Source organism: Ambystoma mexicanum, chromosome 6q (assembly GCF_040938575.1).
Source record: "Ambystoma mexicanum isolate Mex_15411 chromosome 6q, UKY_AmexF1_1, whole genome shotgun sequence".
Lineage (NCBI taxonomy): Eukaryota > Metazoa > Chordata > Amphibia > Caudata > Ambystomatidae > Ambystoma > Ambystoma mexicanum.
The window spans coordinates 604,498,977-604,521,659 of NC_090937.1; the positions used below are offsets into that span (position 1 = coordinate 604,498,977).

Sequence of the window (22,683 nt, forward strand, 5' to 3'; positions counted from 1 at the left end):
GACAGCAAGTCATGGGACTATTTAGCGGCCCTGCCGACAGTCTACGGGTTTGGCCCTGCGTTCACGAGGTTAATCATGGTGAATTTCCCAATTCTGTCCACCAGAATCAAAGTTAATGCCCTCAGTCCTTCCCCTCTGGAGAGGCACTAGACAGGGGTGCCCCCTCTCTCCCTTAATATTTGCTTTAGCGATGGAGCCTCTAGCACAAAGGATACGCTTGCATCCTTGAATTATAGGGTTAACACATGGGGAGGCACTACACATAGTGGAATTACATGCGGATGATGTTATTAGTTTCCTACAAGATCCCCTATCTTCCCTGCCAGCACTATCTACTGTGTAAGGAAGGCATGGTATCAAGTAGTAGACACATACACAATGGAAACAAGTTTCAAAAACCTTTATTTGGTATTTTGGTTAGGTTGGTAGAATTCCTAACTGACCCCAACTCTTGAATGGGAGAAGTCTCGACCATTAAACAAATAACAAACAAGTCCGTCTAAACAAAATAAAAAAGGTCTATGCTAAAAAAAAAAAATAAGAAAACAAACCTTGCCCTCCTTCTCAAAATTAAAGTGACAAATGTGTTAAGGGAATACAAAAGGAAAATAGTGTCACAAAATAAATGCCAGAATGGCTTAAATAACTCCCTTCCCCACGCTCAGCATCACAGGGTCTAGAGAGTTTCTTAAAGGCATAGGTGGATGGCACAGTTCTATTAGTCTTGCACACTTTGGCTTACTGGTACAATTCAACAGTTCAGGCTTGGGCTTCAAGCTTCTGGTAGTTCAATCACATCCTTAGACTTCATCCGCCTTGTCATAAATAAACAGTTCTGCTTCTGGCCTTTACTTTTCCACAATTCAACACAGGCTTCCCTCCGCCATGCTGGAGCCTGTCTCTCTTTTCACATTCACTTTCTCAATTTCTCAGTTCTGCATGGCTTCCCTCTGCCGTGCTCAAGCCTGTCCTTCTCTTCGTGGGGGTTCCCCTCCCTGCCTTTGTCTTGGGTGTCTTTTCACTGTCGAAGACATTCGAAACTGCAAGAATTTTCCACAGACTTCTGCATGACCACTTCAACCTCTTTTTAAAATATGTTACAATCCACAATCTCTCATCTTGCAACACCAATGCCTCTTGGTACTTGTAGTTTCTTATTCTCTCTAGTTTGCCCTCTTGGCATATTCAGAGTGCAAATACTTTGCTGTTCACTTATTCAACTTTCTTTCGGGTTCGCGGTTACTTTCTTGCCTTTGGTTCACGCTGTAATACACTTCAACTCAGAACCTTTCACAGTGACTTTTGAATGTGCGATTTTGCCTTGCAGGACCTCTGTTACTTTATATCCATTCCTTTAACAATTTAGCAATTGTCCTTTCCATTACGTGTTTCATCAGCAGATGCACAGCCTTCAAATTTTGAGTTAAAGTTACTTTTGCTTTTAACACAAACCAGGGTGTTGTTGCCTTCGATAACTCAATTGTTTGGGTTAACTGATCTTCCTTCATCAATGACTTCTTGCATTAGTCAAGGACATTACAACCGCCTCCTCTGCTCCTCCCAAACTGTTGTTCACCCGTGAGGGTCGCGGGCCACTTTCAAGCACCTTGAAGTTTCCTTTCTTCCGCTCACTATGTTTTGGAATGCTTACAACTTCCTGAAAGGGTGGAATTTTCACCTAGCTCTCTCTCGATCTTTGCAACTGCCGATCAGCTCTTTGACCTAACTTCCATAGCCCGATTCGCATCAAGAGCTGTTCCTTCTTGTACCAAGCCTCGCTCAGAGTGCACCTGTGCGCGCCCCCTTTAATCCCGACAGGGAGTGTTAACAGTGGCAGGTATGTATAGTTAGGATTACGTGCCTGACTCTGCATGGCCTCATTACAGGGACAGAGCCAGTGCAAGTCAGTAGAGAAGTTGGAAGGAATAATGCGAGCTGTCGTTTCCCATAAAATAAGCAGGGATACGTTTTAGATGGGTTGTGGAAAAGGGGGGATACCATGTCTCACATCAAATGCTTCTCCCCCACTCCCTGAGGACCCCGTACACAGGTGATCCTCTCTTGCTTGTCCAACCCCAGGGTCGGGATCCAAAAGCAATGGCCTTTGCCTGGCCGCCTGAATACGGGATTGGGGACTAGGTTGTGAACACCCTCTGGTGTTTCACAATTGGAACAGTTTGCCCAGACATCAGGTTTCTGCATCAATCACAAAAGATCCATAGGTCGGAAGATAAATGAGCCACCATAGGTTCTGCATACTCCAAAAACTAAGGATCTGATAGAAAATATATAACAATATAAGTAATCTGTTTCTAAGGTGGGAGAGCCATGGTTACACAGTTCTCACAGTAGGACAAATTGAAAGGACTCGCTTGTGAAGCCTCAATTAGTTAAAAATGGAAGAGGAAGGGATAGAGCACCCAGTAAGTATTTGTGGCAAAATACATTTTATTAGACCATACTCCCAAAATAGATAAAAATACTAATAACTAAAAAGTAATTAAATTACTATGAAGACCGAACCAAGGAGATGACCAGTATAGTGACTAGGTCTCAAGTATGGTTATAGCATTTTGGGAGGAGAGAACCCCATACAGAGGTGATCCTCCGACAGGAAGACATCCTGGAGGGGCGCAGCCAGCTAGACCTTAGACCGTGGCGCCAGTGATAGCATGGAGTACTCGTTAGACTCCAGAAGGCTGACATCCTGACAGACCAAGAAGCCAAGGTCTGGGAGAGAGACGGTAGAGCGACCGTCTCTTCCGGTGGCAGGATCATAAGGAAGCCATGGTGGGCCAGCGGCCCGGTAACCGGCGCTGAGACCAGATTGACAAGGAGAGCGTGGAACCCCCGAGCTCCGCAGGAGCAGGGTATTGATTGCCGAGCTGACCAGCGGAAGGGACGCAAACACTCCTGCAAAGGTAAAGCTGTGGAGAAGGACGACCGGTGCGATTCATGGCAGGGAAAGCTATGAGGGTTATGAGATCCAGATAAACCGGAATAGAGACAAAGCAAGCCTATAAGTGGGCCAGCGGGCGTTGGGAAGACCTGGAAAACCGAAAGACTGACACTAAAGGCTGCAGAAGCCACAAGAGTTACAGAGCGGGGAAAACCCGAGCAGGCCGACGCCGTCCCGAGGTCCTGCTTTGACAGTGGGCCAGAGGACTTTGGAGAGTCCAATAAAACCTGAAATAGAACATGCAAAATTGGGAGGAGAGTGAACCTGGAGGGTTTGAACATGTAAAAGAAAGACAAGGACACTGTCGTACAGCAAGATGGAAATGGTGTAGTTGTGTTAAAGAAACCTTGTTTTTCCTCGAGGAAAACGAAACCTTATGGAGTCTATGAAAAGTTGGCATTCAAAGCCTACAGAGAGGCCCGAGAACTGTATTATAAGGAATCGTTGACCTTTGTTGAACTTTTAAACCCTGTATCCTGAAAAAAAGGAATCCAAGTGTTGGATCATGTAGAAGTCCAAGGCTGAGACCATTGTCCCAGCCTCCTTTTTGTTTGGATTTCTTAAAATGGTACGGCCAGTTAGTTGGTTAGGATTCGGAGTAGGGGCTGTTTTCTTTAGAGACCTTCACCAAGCACCATTAGTTTTAGTTTGGTAGGCAGGGAATGTCCCGCATAGCAGTAGGGCTAGATTTTTTTTTTTACTCCCTTGAAACATGTAAATATTTAGTTCAACTCCTTCTGGTTCACCAAAACGGCCATTGCCTACAACCGGCAAGCACGTGTACAATCACATGCAACACCACCCCTGGAAAAAGAAAAGCCAGCAATTGGTCCAGCGAACTAGGATGGAGGGAGCGAGCCAATGGAGAGGAAAGGGAGATGATAAAAATGGGGCGAGAAAACAGTAAGGTGTGGGGTGAGGTCGAGGATCGCGACCAAAAGACCAAGTGGAGGAAGGACGTTGTAGAAGAGCACGGAGGAGGATTGTGAAGTAGTGTGGAAGCTGAGGTATTGGTTGGTGGGGAAAAAGTGCTATTTTGTTTAGAGTGCCTGCAAGGTGTTTGAGTGGAACTAATGGGAGGGAGAATATGGATCAAATGAGAAGTTAACTGTGGAAGTGAAACAAGAGTAAATGTGAGAGAAGGTGCAGGTGGGAAGTGGTGCATTGGGAGGGTTCTGGAGTGGAAAGGGGAGTAGAAGTAGTATAGTAGAGGGGACAGCAGTAGTGGAGTAAAGAGGGGAGAGAGGGAGGGGAGATTAGGAGTGGAGAGCAGTTTTGTTAGGGAGAAAGAAGAGAGGGAGTAGTATTGGTTATGATTAGAGAGTGGAGGTAGGTAGAGAGGAACATTGGAGGGATAGGATAGGGTGTGTGTGGGAGAGAGAGAGAGAGAGAGAGAGATGAGGGGTGGAATCGTAGAGAGGAGAGTAGGAGGGGGGAAAGGCAGAGACAGGTACAGGAATAAAAGGTATTTGAAGGAAAGGACCATTTGGGGACTAGAGTGTCTGCATGGCGTCCAGACTTACGTTGTACTGCACTGTGGAACTTAGTTAAGGGACCACCTAGATTGTTCGCAGAGGGAGTTCAAGAGAGGGAAGGCGTTTGCCTTTAGGCTATCACAACCAGACAGCTTCTTAGAAAGTAGGGGTTACTAATCTCTAGATTCAAGCCTCGAGTTCAGGGATGCCTGTGATAGGGAGAATGGCCCTTACCAAGCTCCTTTACTACTTTGAAAATGAAAAGATGTGAACTGTCTTTGAGAGTTGGTGTGTTCTCGAGGCCATCTGTGAATGGTGGAGTATGCAATGTCACAAGGGAGAACCGTGTTAATACTACCCAACAGGAGTACTAGTGCCTGTTGCTATCCAAAGTAACAAAGAGGGAGAAATAATACTGAACTTACTGCATGCTATTTGAACAAAATGAGGCGAGTGTTGTGAAAAACCACAGTTTCTATTCACTTGTTAAGGAGTGGAGGGTAGGTTTGTCACACAGTTCACACAAGATTTGCAATTTTGTATCCATTAAAAAGTAACAGAATAATACATTTTCTTTAATAATAGATTTCTAACAAAAGGAAGTAACTGAATGTGGTTACAATTAATCCAAAGAATAGTCCTATTGTGAAATTATTTTGGCCTTCCTTGGGAACTGCTAGATCGCTGTGGATTTTAAAATGGACAATAACTAGTTTCACAAAAACGTCATATTTGACTGTTCTCCAACTACATGTTTCTGTTTACTTAAAGATAAACAGAGACCAAGACCGACAGAGCAATAATGGCAAAAACTGCTCTATGAAGAGCTACATTCTTAAGCAGTCTTGAGACAGATCTCTTAACTCACATGGACTCATATGTTGAGCTATGATCCAAACACGCTGGCCAATAAAACTGCAAAAGAAAGTGTATTCAATAGGGCCGTCTAAAACCTTAATAAAAAGGTGTTTTGTGCAGAGAGTATGGATTCACTTCAATAGCCACTACAAAGTCTGAAACAACAACAAACCATAGTTTGAACAAGTAAACATTCACAGGCAATTAGGAGCCAAGTCCGAGCCATTTTAAAGCAAATGAGTCATACACCATTACCAAATCCAAAGGTGTACTCAGACCCTCACTCATCCGCAGCTCTTAAATGCAATACTTACCAATAGCCAAAGAGCTGCAGTGCTGCTCAAAGCCAAACCTACTCGCAGCCAATTTGGTTTGCTTGGATCAGGTCGATGTGCAGTAAATGCAGAACGAGTAAATGCTGAAAGAACACACAAAGTCTTCATGAATAACAAAAAGGATAAAATGATAGCTTAAATACACTTGATTGTTAGATAATATAATATTTGAACATGCATAGGTCTGGTAGCACATAAGGAAACTACCTATTTTCCTGCTCTACTGTTAATGAGGATCATGATTTGTCTGAAGGCACTCTTTGCTTTTACACTACTGTAATTCCAGCGGTTCCAAATGTGATGAATCCGGTGGATTCACCACCGTTTTCCCGGTGATTACCTCCTCCTATGTGGCCAGGGTACGGCAGCTGCTACCTGATCCTGACCCTGGGGGGCGTCTGTATGAGGGAGGAGACAACTACCGGGGAGCATCTCACCCTTTCCCACGAGAAATACCCTTTTATACCCGAGACCTTAATGGCCTATTGTCAGCTGCTTGCTCCCCCTTCTAGAGCAAGTAAAGAAACCTCTTCTCGGTTTTTCTTATGTCAAAATCCCATCTTTGCACTAGACACACAAAGCTCCAACGGAATCTTTATTTGCTTCCAATACACTTTTGTATGAGAAGATCCGCTCATGTAAAACTACCTAAATGCTATAAATCCAATGACATCTATGGACTGAAACTCTCATAATCCGTGCAGTACTGAGATGAGGAGGATGAAGGAGTTGGTAGAAGGTACCCGAAGCCTGAAGCTCAATGTGCATACTAGTTCTACATACCTGTGAGCAGGACATTTAAAGCAGACAACCACACTATAGACGACAGCAGTGCAGGAGAGGACATCAGCTCCAAGGAAATGGGCCTTTAGTGTGGGACACGTACCAGTGTGGCGGAGCAAAGGCGTCCGCAGAAGCAGGCATGCAGAGCGAGAGCAGCAAGTGCTGTGAAGCCGTGTTCTCCAAACAGGGACCTGAAGGGAAGCAGGCCTATGACCGCGGAGCCGCAAAGGAAGCCTGAAGGGCGTCTGCAGCATCCAGAGTGGGAATCCAGCCACAGAGTCACACTGCAGAAGCGCGAGCAGGACGGAGACGCTGGAGAGAACTGGTGAGTCGACCCGAAGCAAGTGGAGACCCCGGGGAGTTCAGGCAACCGGGCCAATGACAGCTTGAATGATTTGAGATTACGGATACAGAAAATTCAAGACGTTTATTTGAATGCAGAAAAGGCAAAGTGCAGAATCAAAGCCAATAAGAAGGTTGTTTGAATGCAGAAAAGGCAAAGTACAAAGTGAAGCTTCAATGAGATACATTTGCATGAGATGTGGGCTAAAGTTTGAACAAATATCACCGCAAACGTTATGTACAGTTTGTGATACAGAGGAACTATGAAATACATCTTAAGTCCTGGCAAGAGAAAGATAACAGGCAATTGAAATGCATAAGACCACCCGGCATGGGAGTAAACCAGGAGAAATGCAAAGCTACAAGAAATATTAAAAGAGGAAGAGTGTTTGGCTAGACACAAGAGACCTTTGTTAATGTTAAAAGTTATTAATATAGCGCACCATCACCAACGGAGTTGGTCTCCAGGTGGATCTGTAAACAAAAAAAGGGGTGGGTTAGTGAGTCAAGAGGGCGTAGGAAAGTGAGAAGTGGTGTACTGTTGGCAGCTTCAGTTCCGTTTTCACTGTGCGCTGTGCTTGGGTGTGCATATAGGATAGAAGCGGGTCCTCGTGTTCTGTTGCGATCGATGTGTTGATTGTTGTTGGGGTGTGGTGAAGTCTGCGGTTTGCTGTCAGAGGTGGTTGAGTGGGGTTGTGTGTGAATTAAGCATGCAGAAATTTGAGATTTTGGTTAGTGGATTGTAGGTCATATAATCCCTGAAGTTTAGTTTACGTATCAAGTTGTCATACTGGTTTGGTATATTCTTCTCTTGGTTTACCAATTGTCTAGTTTCTGTGGTGATACCGTGGCTGGTCCTAGCAGATTAATTGGCTAAGTACCCATGTTCGGTGAGCCATGTTCTCTAGTTCGATAGTGGTGTTATATTATCCCTAACCAGCTCCTTGCTATCCATTTACTGTCGGTGGTCCATTGGCGCTATAATCTTATCTTCTCTTTCCCGACTGTCTAGTTTCAGAGTAGAGGCTTGCCTCCATCCATGTTTGACCTTAGTACACCCAGGGTTCGAGAATGATCCCCGTTTAGGTAATGGAGTTATATTATCAATCCCCGCTCCTTCCTATCCATTACGGTCGATGACCATTGCTGCCTGTGCCTTCGAGGGATGCCAGGTGCTATTGCTGGGTGATGCTCTGCTCTCCCGAAAATCTGGGTGTTCCATGGTACGATTGATGTGGTTTATTTTATTGATAAGTGGATATGTTACAGATCCGTGTGTCCTTATTTTACAAGGGTGATCATTAGGGAGTCAGGGTAGGATCTTCTCTCGGCCTTGTTACTCTTTATGTCCTTATCAGTATTCCTTCTGGTTATGCATGAAGAGCCATGATTTGAGGAGTTTCTAGGGGAATCCAGACGTGGACCCCTTGCTCACTATTCTTAGAGAGGCACAGCTACACCCTACTGATGAGGTTCAACCAGACCGAAACACATGTCTGGGGTTGCTGTTGGTACTCTTGTTCAGAGGAGAATTGCCTAGCATTTTGGTGCTGGACTGTCCCAGGGCAGGACAAATACTGATAAGTTTAGGATATTTCTCCTCTGTGAAAGATAGTGAGCTAAAGACTCTGGGTAAGGCTCTTGTAACCAGGACTCATGTCTGGCAGAGAGTCTCCCAGGACCCCCCCTTGTTATTTGCACGTTCCTGTAGTATTCCATTGGTGTTCCCCTTGTGCGAGGATTGATTTGTCTATGTCAGGGGAGCAGCAATCCACGGGGAGCCAGATTTGTTGCTTTGAATTACGAGTTTGATGAAAGTCTCCACTGATATGTGTGGGAAGTTTCAGAGTTTGTTCTGGTGTTCCTTGCATCAGTCAGTGTTTTCAGTGTAGAGGTTGCATGGTCTGTTTTGGATGGTCATGATTTTATTTTTGAAGTGGTATGCAAGGTCACTGCGTAATTTCTTCGATGGTATTGGAGTGTTGTTGCAGCCAGGAGGTGTTTTTAATTTTGTTTATGATTTTAAACAGTTCTTTTTGGGTATTTGGTGCTTGGAGGTTTCTGTTGTTGTAGTAATTCCTTTTTGCATGAACGGGTAGGTTGTTGAAGTTTGAATTTTTTCCCGCAGTCTTTATTGATCCCCCATTCTAGTTCTAGTTTTCGTTTTTCCTTTTCATGGTGCCTACTAGTGGGGTGAACCATTTTGCCATTGCTCTTTTGCGGGATGGACTGAAAGGTTTTTCTTTTGCGATCTCGTCGATTGTTGTGGTGATCCAGTTGTGAAGTATATCTATTTTAGTGTCCAGGTCAGCTTTGCCCATGGTCGTTGTTTGTGGTTTGGTTATCTCCAGTCGTTCTGTTAAATTGGAGATTTTTATGGTTCTCCAGTTTCTTTTCATGATGTTTGGTAGTTTGTTTCCTGGTTATTGGGGAGGGCAATGTATTATGAAGGGGATGAGGTGGTTGCTCCAGAGGATCTGATTCAGAGGTGCTGTGGTAATTAGTTTTCTGTTAGCGAAGATTATATCTAGTTCATGTCCTGCCGTTTGGGTTGCTCCTTTGACCAGCTGATGTAGTTCCATTGTTGTTAGTTGGCCGGTAAGAGATTTTTGTGAGGTTGTGGTTTCTTTATCGAACCAGATGTTGAAATCTCCGAGGATAATCAGTTGGCTACGCTGGATAGCTAGGTTGGCGATTGCTTCTATGAAGTCGTCTATGAAGGCTGAATCGTACGTTGGTGGTCTGTATATCAGTATGAATTTCAGGTTTGTTCTGGGATTTGTTGATAGACGTATGATTAGGGATTAACATTTGTTGATGTCTAATGGGTCTTCTGCTTTTATTTCCAGGTGTTCGTTATGGACGATTGGTAGTCCGCCACCTCTTTTTGTTTTCCCGTTTACTTGGATGCCCTTGAAGGTGTCGGGCAGGTGTTAAAGGTATTAAGAAAGACTGCTACAGAACTTGTTACCTAACAAGAACATTGTGAATCCAGGAGAGAGACAAGAAACTGTTAGTAAAAGGGACACTGCCATCTATTTTGAATCCAGGTGAAGGGAACCACCCTCTGGGTCCAAGGTCTTTTACCTTGGAGAACATTTTTGTTGGGGTTACTATAATCTTCACTTGTGAACACTTTTTTGCCACCATCAGGTTGAAGACATTTCTTTGCACCCTTTGTTGTTTAGTTTGTAGTGCGAGGGTCAGGCAAGGACATTTTGGGCACAAGGACGGCTTTTCAGTTATTGACATCCTGACACAAACTGATCCTTCGTTTTTGGTTTATAGGTAGGGAAACTCCTCTTTACCATAGGGTCAGAGAGGCATTTCCAAAAGCCATTTTCATTTAAATAAAAGTCTTCAACCAAAAACAGGGCAACTTGTGTCTGGTTTTCATTTCTGATCCCTCACACGTCACTATGCCGACAGTAATTACTTTGAGGTAATTTACCACAAAGTAATTACTGTCGGCGAAACAACGGGGTACAATTACGGCGTGTCAGTCCATGGCCGCTATGTAAATCTGATAAGGGTTGTGGCTGCAACCACTGCTACCAGCGAGACTTTCCATGCATTTAGCACCTTTCAATGAACTAAGCATAGCAAAGATTAAACCCTAAACTCTTATTATTAAATGTCTAAACAAAAATTTTAAATATGCAAGACTAAAACACTATTAGGCCTAAATCCCTACTTCCAAATTCCCAAATATAAAACCTTCTGGGTAAAACTTAACCTAAAATCCAAACCCTGACACAGCAATCAGTAAACCCAAGCATGCATCTCAAAGTTGAACTGCACCCCTAACATGTGCAAAGGCACACCTTAAACTTTAAGTTAAAAAACTGCATTCATGAGTGTATAGAATCACTTTACAATAAGTCAAAAATATGTAGTCAGTTAATAAAGCAGCCAATCCCTTGCTGGGCAATTAACTAGTAAGTAAAATAAATTATGTAGTCCAAGAATATAATACAGTAAGAACAAAATATTTTTGACAAGATGTGAACTATCCTACCCTTTATTCCAATCACGCTGATGAAATGAGATTAAAAAGGTTTAACAGATACTCCAAAACAAAAGGAAAATGAGAAGGAGAATAAAATCCATTCTGAGAACAATAGTGCTTTCTTGCATCAGACTATATGTTAGGTATGTAGAGGTTCAGACTATATATTTGGTATGTAGAAGTTAATCACTTGGGTGGTCAGCAAAGTAGTAATAATTGACGAGGTCCGAACTTGTAGGGTCATGATGCACCATGAACAATAGCACACAAATGTGTGGGATTTATGAAGGGTGAACCTAGCTGGGAAGCAATAGAGCACTGTACAAAGGGGAAACACCTAAGGGGGTTACAAGTAGGGCTTCGGATAGCAGAGGCGCTGGGATGGGATGGTGGCTTGAGAGGGGAGGAGGTGAGAACCCAAGAGTGGGAGAAATAGGGTTGGGTGGAGAGATCAGCAGAACATTTTTGAAGAGTAAGGTCTTGAGCTCTTAAGTGTCAGATTGAGGGGGCCAGTCCTATCAGAGTTGGTAACTAGTTCCAGACACAAGGTGCGTAGCAGGAAAAGGCCAGTTTCCTGTTTTGCCTCTTGCAGTTCTTTGTTTCCAGCCTGGAACTGTTGTCGCTTCTGGTGGTGCACTGGGCTTTGGTGATGAATTGCTCTTCCAAATAGAGTAGTATTTTGGTTGGGACTGCTTTGTAAGTGATGCAAGCAGCCTTCACCATGATAGATGCTTGAAGGTGTAGCTAGTTCAACTCCTTTAGAATGTGGCGATCATGCCGAATTTTCTTATTCCTGTGGTGAGGTATGCTGCAGCGAGCCAGGCAGTTTTCAGGGGCAAATGTGTGTGGTGTCTGGGACTCCTGCAAGTAGTGTCCAGGTGGGAGATGGCCAGAGCCTGGACAACTGTTCTGACACACTGGGCAGAAAGGAAAAAGGCTTGAATATACAGACCCATGCTGTTAGGTTCTTCTTGGAGAAGTGTGTGAACGAGTCACTATACTCTAACGTCAAACAAGATGGATTGAGTGTTCCTAGTAATAAATCTTTCAGCCCAAGTGGCGGTAAGCATGAGTGGCAATGGTTGTCTGCAGCCCTATGCGGCAAAAATCCCCAATAGCGGCAAAAATCCCCAATAATGCCGGATCGAGGCACCCAAAATTCTTTGTAGATTGGCTTCTTGGAACACTCGCGGATTTTCACACCTGTTCAAATCAAATTGGCTTGCAACAATCAATATTGCATGTCTCCAGGAAACCTGGATACGAGAAACCCCAGTCGTGGACGACTTTGAGGTGGCCTTAAATCCTGCTCTAAAATCATTAAAAGGACGCCCGACGTCGGGCATGGCCACCATGGTTAGGAAATCCTCGGGCTGGAGGATTGCAAGTTCGACTAACTACTCCCCTTTCATCCAAGTAACCTTAATGACAAAACCAAAACACGAAGTGACGCTTACAGAACAGTTATGTGTTGTAAACCTGTACTGGCACCACACGAGTGCTGGAAAACAAGTATTCATCGATCAGATTATGGAAGTAGTTGATGAACTGTTGGAAACGAACAGCTGGCCGAATGTTCTCATCTGCGGTGATTTAAACATTGACCCATTTAAACCATCTGGCCCTGAAAATACTTCTTTGGCCAAGTCTTGGTCGGAAGAAATGACCCTAAGAAACTTACAACTTTTAAATGGGAACACTTGTGATGATATGCCGCTAGCCTCTACGTGGCATCGAGATGGGCAAAGGTCAACAATTGATTATATATGTGTGTCAGAAGCCCTACACCCACGGATAACATCGCTGAAAATTATTAAAAAGACTGAAAGCGACCATAACATGCTAATAACAGAATTTATAACTGTGTCAAAACAGAAACTAGAGCTATGGCCTCATAAAATGCAGGTGGTTTCCAATAGAGTAAGATTGAGACTCGAAACAAATGATGTGGAACATCTGGTAAATCTCTACTGTAAGACCTGCCCAAACGTTGATTATGACCACCTTTTGACACATAAGCCCAAGCAAACGGGTTTTAAGAATATGGCCTTTGTACGCCAACACAGCTTTGACCGGGAATTGCTGATACAAAAGCGTCTTATGCGTCAAGACATGAGAAGGCTGAAGTGTACAAATGGCTCAACACACTCAAGTGACGTAAAGGCGGTTAAGCAAAGATATAAAAACTGACTAAAAGCTCACAAGCATGTTATGTCCCAAAATGACGCAGAACAGATGTTGATGGTCCTAAAAAATAAGAACACTAGAGACTTGGAGGCTTATGAACAATCAGCACGCCCCACAAAAAGCTATACAAGCCTGTATGGTGTCAGAATCAGATTGGATAATTCACTTTGAAGGTTTATACAAAGCATCTGACTCAACTGACGGCCCAGTTAAACCAACACCTAAACCATGGGCCTTGTCTTACCCAAAAGATGAAATAGTGACCATCATTAAAAAAGCGAAAAATTCACGTGCACCTGGTCCTGACGGTCTGACAAATTTTACTATTAAACGACACCCAGAGCTATGGGCGGAGATCTGTGCAACGTAGTTTAATCGAGTAAATTTAAGTGGCCAGACGCCAAAATCCTGGAAGACCGCGATAGTTGTACCTATCTTCAAAAAAGGCGACAGAGCAAACCCGAAAAACTATCGTCCAATTGCTCTTTTAGACGTCCTAGGTAAGATCTATGCCACCATGCTCCAACAAAAACACAGGCCTGGTCCCCAACATCGAACCACGTGGATAAGCGCCAATCAGGTTTCGTGAAGCAGGTGGGATGTTTGCTGAATTTACTCCTGCTAAACATCAAAATGGAAGCGATAAAGTCAAATACGAAGGTCTATCTAGCCTTTATAGACTTCTCATATGCATTTGACACCATCAATAGGGCCATCCTGTGGGAAAAACTGAAGCGTTGGGGATGCCCGTCAGACTTAATAGCGGCAATCAAAGAACTGCACACAAACACCTCTATTCGAGTAAGGCTGGATCAATCGGGGCAACTATCCAAAGTAAATAACACCTCTAAAGGAGTGAAACAGGGGTGCCCGTTAGCTGCAGTTTTGTTCAGCCTTTTTATAATCGGACATAGGTGAAGCAATTGTGGCAACAAAATCATTTCCGCCGAAAGTGGCCAAAGCACATTTAAACTGGCTTTTATATGCTGATGATTTGATCATTTTGGACCGGACGCCCATTGGGTTACAAAGAAAGTTAAATGCGGTTCAACAATATGTCACATCCAATCAATTACTGATCAACACAAAAAAAATGTGAAATATTGGTCCTGCAAAACCTAAAAGGCGGATGGGTGGCGCGGAGACGCACCCCTAATTGGATGCTAGGCCATGAACCTCTGCAAATATCTGCCAGTGTTAAATATCTGGGAATGCTCATAAGCTCATCAATAACGGATGGACCGTGGCAGGCCGACACAAGAAGAAAATGCAAACAACTTGCAAACCAGGCACTAATTATCCACAAAAGATATGGTAAATTCTTGTTAAAACCTGTTCTGGCCTTCTACCATCAGAAGGTAATCCCCGTATTGACATACGGGGCTGAAAATGCCTTCGGCTGCTCTTATGAAATTTGGGACTCGTTAGAACTGCTTTTGGTCTAAAGTCTTTGCACTCCAGAAAGGCGTGAAGACTGCCTGCATAAGATACGAATTATCGATAATATCGATCCATGCTAGGATTAGCTGGAGTTTGCTAAATTTGTATCGCAAAACACGCTCTAGAGCGCAAATCCCTCAATTTGACATCTTCTACGACAGTTTAGCTGGTAACTCCAATGTCATCGCAATGTGGTCAAACAGATGTGAAGTATTATTACAGAATTACGACATCAAGATCGAGTTACTCCATGAAAATCCGGAAGCGGCAAAGCTTAAAATCTGGCGCACAGACTGGGATCAAACATGCATAAAGAGAGTGATGGCCAAATCAATGTGTGATGTGCCATTGGAGGCACGTGCCTTTAACACCCAGCAGCATTACATCATTCTGTTTCCAGACCCACAAGCACGAAAGTTGTTCTTACTGTTTAGGCTAAACCTGTTTAAAACTACTGAACATCTTCGCTTATGGAAGAGTAACAAGCACCTAAAACCTGAATGTAGACTTTGCTTGCTAGCTAAAGAATCACTCAAACACTTAGTGCTATTTTGCCCAAGCTAAAATCTGAAAGATAAATGCACTTGGGCCCATGGAGTGTAATCCATTCATCCTTATGTGCAGATGACTGGTGGAAACCGATGTACCAAGGAACCGACTTGAAACTGATATTTCCATTAACACGTGTTTTGGAGCAAATTGAAAAATGTCTGATGTTGGCACCAGTAGGGGAAACAAATTAGTAAAAACTGCCACAGTATGAACTGTTTGACAACTTTGCGGATGGAGATCGCCCAAAAGACTACAACGGATGATTGTATGTCTACATGTTGTTTTGTTACTTGTACATATGTTGTCATTTTAAAGGTTTGTAAAAACCAATAAAATAAATAAATAAAAAAAAAGAAGTGTGTGAACAGCAAAGCAGAGAGAATGTGCATTGGTGGTTGCGGGGGCAGTATTGGGCTGAATCTGAGTTAGGCGTGAATCAATCTAGATTCATGTCAGTCAGCCAATTCTGGACTTGAGCATGCTTGGTGGCGCTTCCTAGGAGAATGAATTCAGTCATTGTAGGGTGGGCTTCACATAGCCACTTCGCATCTAATCTTGGATGAGGAACAGACGGTGCTGGAGTTGATGGATGCCACAGATAGTTAGATAAAGCGGTGCGTCGACTGGATATTGGTGCATCTTATGTCAGTGTGCGTGAGGAGTTCCTCAAGAAATGTGCCCAGATGCCCATGGGCCTGGTGCGCTATATTAATAAAGAAATACAATAGAAGAGATTCCATGTAGAGGTTGAAGATGACAAGGGACAGAATAGACACGTTTTGAGCTCAGCAGGTTACTGGGCAATGCTGGGATCTGTTGGGGCCTATGAGGAAAATTATGTTTCTGTTGAAGAGGAATGAGGCAAACCCCTTTAGACTGTTCCTTCAAAGAGAACTTGTGCGCAGGGAGAATGTTGAAGAGGGCTTCATGGACAAATTTACCTAAGGCAGCAGAGGTTGAAGACACGCAAGCAGGGTTCGTCTTTGTCCAGGATGCGTAGCGCCTCATCAATAATTTGGATGGTGGCAGTCTTTGCTCATGGTTGGAAACCGGATTGGTAGTCCTGTAGGAGATTTACAAAGTGATCCTTTCCTGCAGCTGTATGGAAATGGTCTTCCCAATCACTTTGCAGAGGAAGTGTGGATTTGTGATGGGGCGATAGTTGGTTAAGTGTGGGTTTCGTCAGCAGTGGGAAATCTGTCTCACTTTCAGCGCATCTGGGAAGGTGCCTTGTGTGAGGGACATGTTAAAGTTGAGAAGTGGTGTGAGTGCTTCACATTGGATGACTTTCACAGTGGAGATGGGGAGAATATCTTTGTAGTTGGTGGTTTTGGGGTGCGATAGTGTTATGGAACATGAAATGCCTAAATGGTGGCCAGCTTGATTTGGCTGCCTTTGGACAGAGTACTAAGAATTTGAGGTTGCATTATGTTCACCAGAGGTAGATGGTACCAAATCTACGACGAGTTTACCACTTCATGCAATATCCGTTTTACAGGTCTTCCTAGCCGCAGCTGTTGCTTCAGAGTACCAATATGAATGACGCTTCGGAAAAATTGAGCATATAGTTGCATGCACACCTTTCATGCGTGTACATTTACTCTGTCCAGTGAAGGAAACATGCAGTTATCATCTGGTTATAGGTCACAGATGGCACAGAAAACACTAGTCTCAACGATTGTTCAAGGGTCTTTATTTAATGCTTTGTGTCACCTAAGCCCCCCCCCCCCTTGTCGCTCCTCTCTCAGTCTGTCGCCTTCACACCACCGTCCTCCCTCACCCAAGTATCCAGAACCCATGGTTAGTTCCACTGATTGTTAACCCTTACTGTCAAATAGTTGCGGTCCCTGAAAGCAGGCTCACTAACTTAAGGGAATTCCTAACTTTCTCTACTCTCACCACAGGTGAGTGTTCAAATAGCATAACTCCTTCCTCACTCTTCCTACTTTACCACTACTCCTCCCCAACACTACCACTGCTCTCCCCTCCTCGCCACACTACTACCCAATAAACCTAATTTCACCCCGTTCAGCCTTCTCAATTTCTCTAATTTCACCCCGTTCCCCCCCCCCCCACCCCCACAGGTCTTCTACACAGTCTGCTGCTCGCTCCTTCCTTCTGCTAGTATCTTGGCTGCTGCCCAACTCCCCCTTTGACCTTGCCCAATACACCTACACTTTTTGTTTACCGATTCCCTGCATATATATATATATATATATACACACACACACACACATCTCTCCCGTGGTGAGGGTTGTCCAGCTGCCCCAATCCAATATCGTTGCTTCCTTCTCCTCTCTACGTGTGTATGTGTGCAAAAACGCTTAATAGTGGGTTTTAGCCCCACTCACATTCTCCGCTCGGGGCTGCTGCCTAGGAGATCTGGTGGTGATGGAAAACCACCGCCAAAGTTGGCTCTCAGGGTCTCCTTGGCGAGGGGGCCCATGGATTAACTTTCCCTTCTTAAGTGGATAGTCTTTCATTGCGAGACGACCAGCAGGCTTTGCCAGTCCAGTTCTTGTGCAGCAGCTCTGTGCTGCAATGCAATGGAGTGGAATCTCTTGCATTACACGCTCGGCCATGGTGATCTGGTCGCCGTGGCACTGGAGTTTTCATTTTCATTCTTGACGGAAACTGCTTCAGGTTTTTCTGGTTTCTTCTCGCATGTTGGTGCTCACCAGGGGTTTTCTTTTCCCTTTCGTGTGCAAGCATCTGAAATGGGAAAAGGATACTGTCGAACGTAGGAACTCCGAGGTAAGGCAGGATTCATGGTTCTGTTCAGATACAGATTGGCACACAAGGGTGGGAGAGGCTGGAATTGGGGCCCTCTGCCACTGTCTACCTCAGGGGTAGGACTGGCTCTGGCATTAACACCGGTAGGCTTACTACCCCTGGCTGAGGGGGCCTCCCCACCCCCTTTGACAAGGCCCCGTTATTGGCCCGGTTACATAGATGACCTTGTCCCGTCAACCCAGAGGTCCAGGTCCTCCTTTCAAACATATAAAACAGAGGAAGAGATTCCACATACAAACAAAACAGTGTGGCAGCTTGCCCGAATAGCTTGCCATGCCCCCGCCCACCCCAAACTGACAGGCAGCATTCTGAAAGAATTTCTTTTTTTCATACTCATGATTATCTTGAATTTTGAATCCGGATGCAAAAGAAGAAAGACATCTTAAATGGCGATGGACAGACAAGGCTTCAAATTAAACAATGTGCCGAAAAACAATCAGCAAAAAGGGCAAGGATAAATGGGTGAGGACCTCCATCTTCCAAGATCTTTTCCAGCTCACACTGACTAAATGAAGAGGGTAAGCCCCTTACCCTCTGGTTGGAAGATCATGGAATCAAGTATAGATGGGGATACCCCTTTTCCCGGATGTTCGAAGCTCACAAGAATGAGGTTTACATTGCTAATGTCATGGCGATGGGTCAGGCTCTTAAATACTTTTCAGGAACTTATAAGGAAGGATCAGTACTTGGTACGGGAGAGAAAGAACAAGGGGACAGACCCCCCCTCTGTGGAGGCGGAGGAGGAAGAAGAATAGGATTGGCTGTAGAAAATTGAATGCATCATCTCCAGGGACAGGTGGAAGAACTGGGGTTGAGACCCATTATTGTGGGGCTGGCGGGTAGGGGGGGACAGAGGATTAGGGTGCCTGGTAATTAAGACTTGATTATGGTGTATGGAGGCCTAGAAGCACCAATGGCCCAGATAAGAGGGTGGGGAGGGAATATTCAGGTTAGGATTTCAATAATTGATGTAGGTATTGCGAGGGCATATTGGAGTAAGACAGACAACAGGTTCAAAAATAAACATTTAGGCGTTTTTCCATCTTGACATTTAAGTTACTATCTTGCCCTATATTGTTTGTTTGTTTGTTATGGTGGGATTTCACATACCAAACCAAAACTAAGGAAAGTCAAAGTCCATAAATTCAATTTAGGAATCTGTCTTTGTCCAAAACATATACTTGCCCTCAGAACTAATCTTATGCAACATGTAGGGATATCAGCAACCAACAAAATAGTGTTTAGTATACAGTTCAGAGCTTGGTCCAGCTTTTCAGCTCCCTTCCCAAAGTATAAAGTAGTTCTACCAAACGTTTCAGGATTGCCTTAAATTTTAAAACTCAGTTCAAAAACACAAAATATCCTGACGCACTGTCCTATGTCAATAAGTAGTTCAAACCTCAGGGTTTTCTTCCCCCAAGATATACTTTCAATGATGTAGAAATATGATGATGTTTCCCAATGTTCTTAAGGTTTTGTGCCACACTTGCACCCTTCTGCATATGGCTTGTCTTTGCACAACAAAAATGTCTTGGTTGAAAATGGCAGTTTGTTTTTATTCACTAGTCAAGTTCTTTGCCAAAGTTCCATTCACTTTGGATTACAATACACATTGGGTTTTCTGGTTTTGTTAAAGTTCTATTCACCTTAGATATGCATTGGTTTCTTTGATTTAACATTTCATTGATGTGTAGATTCAATGTATATAAATGTTGGTTGCAATTTACATTTCATTCACTTTTGGACTTTCGAAAGTGTGCTTTCATCTGCACGCCACCACTCCGTAACAAAGTATTCTCATTCGGTCATGGATTAAAAAGTCTTATTAGTTGCAAACCAGCAAAGATGCAGATCGGAGACTGTCTAAAACGTGTCTCACCATTCACGCGACCACTGTGATACAAAATAACTTTGCGCGTAAGGTCAAACACTTGCATACTGGGTTTCTGTTTGCTTAGAAATGCATTGGTTGCTTCGATTGGTTGCTGGATCAGCTTTTGGCCCCAGGAGAACAAGCACTTCGAGCAATAGAAAGAGAGGCAGCCTTCAAGCACGGCTCCCCTTTCAAGGCTCCTTCGGTTCCACAGAGCACCAGCTCCCGGGAGGCTCTTACCTGAAACATAGGCGTGTTCCACACGGGCAGCTCCCTGCTGTGTCTCTTGGCCGCTGCTCCATCTCTGCTTCCTCTCACAATCATTGATGGGCTTTTTATACACCTGCAGCCCCTAAACAGGCTGCAGGTTCGAGTTTGCAATTAACCCTGCCTGACCATCATTAAGGGGACATGCCCAACCTCAACTGTTCTAGGCAGACCTCTTCCTCGTGCCAGAGTAGTAAAAGCAACTAGTCTTCATTACTCCTGGCTGCCTCTTCCTCGTTTCAGTACTTTTTGTAGTTTTAAGTGAGGGGAGTTGGTTTATAATACCCCATGAAGGTGGGGGTTGGTTGGTCGTCAGTAGGAAAAGGGGGATAACATGTCTCGCCCGTCTTATATTTAACCCTTTTCCCTCCTTTTCTGGTATGTTTGGGTCGATGGTATATCATACCCTTTTGTATGACAATACTCCATTACTGCCAAAGGGATAGAGGGTTCTTCTTGGAAGGGACGTGGGGGGGGGGGGAAACAGGAGGGATGGGGGGGGGAATACAGTGTCTCGCCCAAATATATCCCACTCCGAATCCCCCAAGGACCCTCCACCTCACTTTTCCACCCCCAGGGTCAGGATCCAAAAGGCGATGCCCATTCCCTGTCCACCTGCACAGAGGATTCAAGGGGAGTAGATGAGAGGACGCCCTCAGGTTTCTCACAGTATGTTGGGATAACGTTCATTTTGTTAAGGTGGGCAATGATTCTCCTCTTACTCTGTCGGTTTCTTGCTAAAAAAAATTATAAACAAACAAGTCTTTTATTTGGTGAAAAATTAAACTATTCGTTCACCCCCCTCTTTAAGCTCCGATATGTGATGCAGTCCACAGGCTCGGGTCCACAACTGCCTCTCAGGTAACATTCAAACATTCCCATTACCTTCCCGTAATCCTTTCCCCTCCGTCCCCTTACCCCCCCTTCCGTACCCCCTCCATACCCAACCCTGTGCCCCCCCATGCTGCCTTTATTCCCTTCCTTTGGGAGGCTCCCCACCCCAAGCCAGCATTCCTCCCTACAAATGGTTTTGTGGGCCTCTGGCCGAATTGGTTTTCATTCCAACATCGGATTCTGTTTCCCTAGGATTTGCCCCCTTTGTGTCATATTTGGACTGCAAGACCAAATATTCCACTTCCATGTGTCTTCAACCTCATCCATCTTTCACCTCCTGCTCTTTACCACCCCCGCATCCCGGCACTCATTTTTCAAAGAAACGTACCCATAGGCTCTCAATATTAGTGCGGGACTCGTCAAACAGGTGTGTAAGAAACACCATGTTGTATATGGCTAGCACGTTCGCTACCCAGTCCTTTTCAATTGGCATTGTTGGTTTTTTCCACACCTGACAGACAGCATCTGGCTGCTACCAACATTACCTTCACCATATGCCCTACTTCCCCCTCGTCAGCCTCCAGCGACACCCCAAAGAGAAGCAAACATGGGGGAACAGTGCTCTATTGATTCCATCAACCCCTTTGATCCATGATAAGACCCTCTCACCAGTATCTTGGCACCCTACCGCAGCCCCACCACATCGGTCCATAGTCCCCCTTCATCCTCCCACATTTCCAACAGCCTGGGTCATACACTTTGCACATATTTGCCAACACCACTGGTGGATAATGCCACCTGTGTAGGATTATTAGGGCCTGGTGCCGATATTGCAAGGAGGCCATCGAACTTGCCACTTTCCTGCACATTAATGCCCATAGATTAACATTGATCTCTCTTCCCAGATCATGTCCCCCATCTAGCTCTGGGTGGGAGTAGATCACTGGGCTCTGCCAGCAATATCCGTTTATACACTCTAGCTATGAGGCCCCTGGGGCCCGTTCTTGTGAGCAGGAGTTTTCTGAACGCTGTCAACCCCCTCTGCAGATTATCCACCCAATGATCTTCCAGGAGAACTCCCTTCAGCTGCAGATGGCGGAAGATACAGTATGCCAATCTGCAGGCATTCTGCTAGCCTCTTTTGTGATGAAAGGAAACTCAACCTATACGCTGATTGTTGGAGATTTGAATCTCCACGGTCTGTCGAAAGAAAGTGGACAGGAGGAAAGAATTAAACCAAGATGGAACAATTTGGTGGCAGCGAAATCTAGTAATGCTTAACGGCACCTTGCCAGGCAATATCCCTCCAAAACACACCTTGCAAAGAGGTCCCCAGAAGGCCTTAATTGATTATATCTACATTGATTATTTAGGAGCATGGCACACTCTCTGGAAGTGCTCCGTAATGACCATAGTGACCATAAAAAACGTTGTCTCACTTGGTCTTGGCCGAGCACTTCAGTGGATCTTGTACAATAAAAAAATCAAGTAAGATTGCTAATCAATATTGGGCGATCTTGAATTAAATGGTCTGAGGCGACCCTTGCAACTCTATACAGGACATTGAAGAAAGACACAAATAATGGTTTTAGTACTGAAGATACTTATATAACGGCAATGCACAGCTTCATGAAGATCAGAACAGCCGACACACAAACCATTTACAAACACTCGTAAGCATTTGACCCACAGTTGAAATTAAGAAAGATCCAATTTAGGCTAAACATAAGAAGTCTTAGGGAGCTGTCCCCCATGATGAGACAAAGTGAAATTAGACACCTGAAATGAGTCTATAGGAATTGGTTATGAGCGAGAACATTTTTGCAAATACAGAAGGATGGTGAATCAATGCTCAAACAAATTTACACCAAATCTTCTGCATGGATATGCTCCCTATTAAATGAGGCCACTAATAAAACTCAATTGTCGGTTCAGGTAAGTGCCGTTTCAGAGCAGCAATGGATAAAGTACTATTC

At 44.4% G+C, this 22,683-nt stretch overlaps 1 long non-coding RNA gene across 1 annotated transcript in view; it reads right to left on the reverse strand.

The window, feature by feature from the left end:
- The window catches only part of LOC138516165 (uncharacterized), a 136,664-nt gene that overhangs the window by 23,786 nt on the left and 90,195 nt on the right, over positions 1-22,683 (reverse strand). The window contains exon 3 of the long non-coding RNA XR_011282242.1: positions 5,607-5,710. This is a non-coding gene — a long non-coding RNA (uncharacterized lncRNA). The remainder of the gene's footprint in view (positions 1-5,606; positions 5,711-22,683) is intronic.